Source organism: Coenobita brevimanus, chromosome 117 (assembly GCF_032717465.1).
Source record: "Coenobita brevimanus isolate Jiangsu-jjx chromosome 117, ASM3271746v2, whole genome shotgun sequence".
Classification (NCBI taxonomy): domain Eukaryota; kingdom Metazoa; phylum Arthropoda; class Malacostraca; order Decapoda; family Coenobitidae; genus Coenobita; species Coenobita brevimanus.
In genome coordinates, this window is record NC_137070.1 from 3,287,387 (window position 1) to 3,293,386 (window position 6,000).

A 6,000-nucleotide genomic window follows, 5' to 3' on the forward strand; every position below is an offset into this window, starting at 1 on the left:
GCCACTACACCATTACATCCTAAGGTGTCCAGTCACACACCCTCTCAGAGCAAGCCTAAACAGAGGCTTCACCTGGACTCACATTGATGAAATTGATGCCCCTTCTATTATAGCCAACACACCACTTAGAACCATACTTACCACAGTAGAAAAATATCCCTCCCCCACGATAAAGGACAGTGCACTACGCACTACACCTAACCATTTTTACGACCAGGTATTGCACCTCCACAGCACTTCTTCAAATTACTTCAACTTAATCATCCCCCTATTACAGAGTACTCCCCATTCATTTATTTGACAGTGCAGCCGCACGTCACTGAACGGGCTCACAAGTTTGCCCGTGCCTCAGTATTGCACTGAGGCGAATATCCCACCACCACCACCACCACAAGGTGGCTGACACTCGCCTCCCAACAGTTTCACTAAGCAGGACTTCACCGGAGCTCACAGTTCGATGGGTTCTGCTGCTGCTGCTGCTGCTGCTGCCGCTGCCGCTGATGATGATGATGATGAATGAATGGATGGATGAATAGATAGATGGTGGTGGTGGTGGTTTTTGATTGTGTAGTAACTTGTTGTTGCAATACTACTCATAATAACGAGAGAAATGAATGAAGAGTATTTTCTTCATTATTGCTCTTATTTGGGGGTGTTAAATCCACCATGGTCGTCACCACACGGCTAATATATATATATATATATATATACTGTTGTTGTATACATCACCATATCCTCTGCCACTGAACGACTTTGTCCATTCCTTCGATGGTGGGAGAATAGCCATCATCATCATCATCATCACTTATGTTTTCATTCATCCACCCGGCCAGGCAGTTAGGAGGCATAATTATAAAGGACAGTATTATGTAGGTGCAGTTGGGAACGGGACAAGACTCTATGTAGTAGTGGGAATAATATTATTATTATTAATCCACCTTCACTGATGTCAGTAGCTTCTTACATGCAACCGAACGTAAATATAGCCAAAGACACATGTCAGCATTCAACACATACCACGTTATAGGCACATACACACAGACGCATACAGTATACCAACACATTCGTCCATCCACAAAGATGATGATGATGATGATGATGATGTCGGGCAATGCCAAAGTCTATTCTCTCTCAAGAAACGAATGTGGCTCCTAAAGGAGCCGATGGAGGTGAAGAAGAAGAAGGATTTCTTGGAAGTGTTTACTTCTTCACCATCTTCTTGGGGAGCAGCACAGCCTGGATGTTAGGCAGGACACCTCCCTGGGGGATGGTGACGCCAGAGAGGAGCTTGTTGAGCTCCTCGTCATTGCGGATAGCCAACTGCAGGTGACGGGGAATGATACGAGTCTTCTTCTTGTCACGGGCTGCGTTGCCACCAGCTCAAGCACTTCAGCTGCTAGGTACTCCATGACTGCAGCCAAGTAGACGGGGGCACCAGCACCCACACGCTCGGCGTAATTGCCTTTAATGATTTGATTATGCACTGAGGGTATCAGACACTGACAAATGGTAGCATTCCCCAAGGAGCTCCGACTCTAATGTAGGCAAATTTCGTTTTTTTTTTGTTTTTTTTTTTAACTTCTTTCACCGATAGCCCTCTGTCTTATATGAAATAATCCTGAGATTTTTTTCATGGGAAACTGGCCAAAGGCAGTGTAATAACTGCATGTCCTTGAGTGAATGTTATCTCCTTTCGTGCGTGTTGATCGAAACATTTAAAATAGCTTACTGGCTTACGCCTACTTCCCGCTTTCTGTCGTCGTCCATGGAGACATTGGAAACGGAAATAAATGACTTGAAATTATTCCCTAGTATTGTAACGGAAATTATTATTTTATAGATAATCATTAATCATTTCCAATGTTTATTGAAGCTCCCTTTTGTTCAGTCTTACGCTACCCAAAAATCACTGCCTGTTACCATGCTGGATTTGAACTCCACAAAATAATTGTTCCCGACTCTTCCTGAGCGACAGTTGTGAAATATCAGTTAGTTCCGTTTAGGAATTCCTATTATCGTAACTAACCAACTGCTTCCTACAATAATTTGGAAATATACAGATAACTGGTCATGGATTTATTATTTTTTGTAACAATTTTACGTATTAGGTTTCACCTCGTACAGATATAAGGAAGAGTATGGACACTATCGCTGACCGAAAACTTCTGGATACTCCGCCGGCACTTCTTAGGCCGACTGTACCAACCCACACACTCAACAGGCGTACAGTAAATACATGCATGACATCGTATCATGCATATTCATGTCAGTCTATAATATGTAGGTACTGCACATACAACAACACATGTGCACAAATACATTTATACTGTGTGCGCAGTGACCTACACATGTACGTACTCACTAAGTCATGTCACATACACACAAGCCTTCATACGTCCGTACACACAGACATACATGCTCACAAAGACACACACATACACATACGTACAGTATAAACATACAACATACATACATACACACGCACAATTGCAGGTAAAAATCGATGGGTTCAGGTTCACTTTTTTTTTTTTTTCTCAGTATAGTAACTGAAGAATTTACCGTGCGTTCGTGGCCACTGTCAAACCTTCATGACGGGTACAGAGCATCTCCTAATATGCAGCGGGAATGCCTTTCTCTTTGTGCAAGCCTGTGTACGTTTATGAGGGCGTGAGTGAATCAATCAGGAAGTAAACGAAACAGGCAAATAACGACTACAAAACCCGCGACGTGAACAACAGATCAACAAAATAAATAAACGAATAGGCAAGTTCCCCCTCCCCCCAAAAAAAGTAAATGAATGATTGAAAAAAGGATGAATGAATGAGCATATATGTAAGTATATAAGTACAGTTCATTCCTCCGTAAGTGTGTGTGTGTGTGTGTGTGTGTGTGTGTGTGTGTGTGTGCTCATACGTCCGTACACACAGACATACATGCTAACAAAGACACACAAATACATAGGTAGAGTATAAACATACATACACGCGCACAACTGCAGGCGAAAATCGATGGGTTCAGGTTCACCTTTTTTTTTCTCCAGCATAGTAACTGAAGAATTCACCGTGCGTTCATGACGGATAGAGAGCATCTCCTAATATGCAGCGGGAATGCCTTTCTCGTTGTGCAAACCTGTGTACCTTTATGAGGGCGTGAGTGAAGAGATGAGTAAGTAAAAGAAACAGGCAAATAATGAAAACAAAAACTGCGACGTGAACAACAGATCAATAAAAGAAATAAACGAATAGGCAAGTATTCCCCCCCCTTCCAAAAAAAAAAAAAAGTACATGATTGGTTAAAAAAAAAAAAAAAAAAGAGAGGATGAATGAATGCATGTATGTATGTAAGTACTGGAGTTCATTCGTCTGTATGTGTGTGTGAGAGCATGCTTCGCTGCGGAAGAGCAAGAGCTGATATATGGAAACCTAAACTGAGGGTCTGTCATCATCTCTCTTTGAAGAAGGGTTTTGGCCCTGAAAAGGGCCGAGATTTCTTTCGATCGAGGTGAGGGGCCTCTGCATATGGACAAGTTATCCCTTGAATTTGTCGCTGTCACGGCCGTTTTCTCTAAGTGCCAAAACCCACCAATCACTCATCGTACAAGCATTGCATCAACCGCCATACAACCGCCGAGGCCTGAAATCAAATTTAAATGGATCCGGTTGGTACTTGCACGACCGCTAGTGCATTATATAGAAGAGGTGGTTGACAAAGTGGTTGACACTCGCCTCCCAACAGTTTCACTAAGGAGGCTTCTACCGGAGCTCGCAGTTCGATGGGTGCTGCTGCTGATGATGATGATGATGATTATTAATATTTTTATTAATCTTGATGATGATGATGATGGATGGATGGATGAATAGATAGATGGTGGTGGTATTGCTTTTTTATTTTGTAGTAACTAGTTTTTGCAATACTACTAATGACGAGAGAAATGAATGAATAGTATTTTCTTCATTATTACCATTATTGCTCTTATTTCGGGGTGTTAAATCCACCATGGTCGTCACCACACGGATAATATATATACTGTTGTATACATCACCATATCCTCTGTCACTGAACGACTTTGTCCATTCCTTCGATGGTGGGAGAATAGCCATCATCACCTGTGTTTTCATGCATCCACCCGGCCAGGCATTTATTTAGGAGGCATAATTATACAGTACAGTATTATGTAGATGCAGTTGGGAACGGGACAAGACGCTATGTAATAGTAGGAATAATAATATTATTAATCGACCTTCACTGATGTTAGTAGCTTCTTACATCCAACCGAACATAAATATAGCCACAGACATATGCCAGCATGCAACTCATACCACATACAGACAGACAGACACATACATAGAGTATACCAACACATTCATCCATACACAAAGATGATGTTGGGCAATGCCAAAGTCTATTCTCTCTCAAGAAACGAATGTGGCTCCTAAAGGAGCCGATGGAGGTGAAGAAGAAGAAGAAGAATTTGTTGGAAGCGTTTACTTCTTCTCCGTCTTCTTGGGAAGCAGCACAGCCTGGATGTTAGGCAGGACACCTCCCTGGGCGATGGTGACGCCAGAGAGTTGAGCTCCTCGTCATAACGGATAACCAACTGCAGGTGACGGGGAATGATACGAGTCTTCTTGTTGTCACGGGCTGCGTTGCCAGCCAGCTCAAGCAGTTCAGCTGCTAGGTACTCCATGACTGCAGCCAAGTAGACGGGGGCACCAGCACCCACACGCTCGGAGTAATTGCCTTTATGAAGGAGACGGTGGATCCTGCCGACGGGGAACTGGAGCCCAGCCCTGCTAGATCGGGACTTGGACTTTCCCTTCACCTTGCCACGTCCGGACATGGTAGTATCGTCTTCGTCGTCGTCGCTGGAGCAGGACCTTCAGGAGAAAATTAATGCGTCACCCGTCGTTCGTTCGTTCGTTCGTTCAAGATTTCCTGCACCTGTGGTGCAGGCCGGGCCATACATTAGCCCAGTCAGTGAGCTCAGCGTTAATATATAAGTGGTAGAGGCAGCGTTGGCAGCCCCTCGGCTGTGTCTTAATTCTAATGAAGTAGGTAGATACACACACACACACACACACACACACACACACAGACAACTACACAGTTATACATATATACACGTACTAACATGCATATGTACCGACACACAGACACAACACACACAGATGTACACATGTGTATATGTATAACAACACAGGCACACCCTAGGCATGCATGCTAGGTGGGAGGGGGAGCAGAGAGCACAACTTGAGTTAGAACAGGGAGGGGAGTCGTGGCTACAACATAGGCTGCGGCATAGCGGATGGTATTTGTTGATCTTGCAGCTGCATGGGTTCGGGGTATGTCTGGATTGGGAAGAGGGTGTCTTTTTCTGATTTGGGAGGTGGCCGGGCATCGGAGGAGGTAGTGCAGGAGGGGGAAGGGAGTGGTTATCTGGCAGTGTTGACACTCAGAATCAGGGTCTGTATCGTCGTCCATAATCTCGGAGAAACACTTATAACCAAGGCGAAGGCAGTGCAAACGATTAAGTGTGTTTGTGTCATACTTGGCGTTAAAAGGCAGGGACTTGTACTGTGTGGCTGCAGCATACCATCTGGCAGAGGGAGAGCCCAGTTGTACTTGAAGACGGTGATCTGCTTTATTTAAAATAGTTGCCTGATGGCCAATAGAACGTTTGACCTGGCTTAAGCTGGTTGGTATTTCTAGGTCAATATTAGGTCTATCTAGAGTGGTCTTTGCTATGTGGTCAGCCTTCTCATTCCCGACGATGCCGACATGACTTGGGATCCAGTTGACAGTGATCGTTCCCCCTGCATTGCAGATTTCCGTGGCTGTGTTGAGAATGTTGTATAAAAGTTTGGTGTTATCGGTGTGAGTTTGTCAGCGAAGTGTATGAATGGCTGAAGCTGAGTCCGTGTGTATGATGGTGGGAGATGTAGGGGCGTGCTTTAGGACGTCAGAGAGGGCAGCAGAGATGGCTGCCAGTTCAGCTTGAAG

At 44.2% G+C, this 6,000-nt stretch overlaps 1 pseudogene; it reads right to left on the reverse strand.

Moving 5' to 3' along the window:
* Nucleotides 1-4,484: 4,484 nt before the first annotated feature.
* LOC145419063 (histone H2A-like) lies at nt 4,485-4,840 on the reverse strand (annotated as a pseudogene).
* Between the last annotated feature and the right edge of the window lie 1,160 nt (nt 4,841-6,000).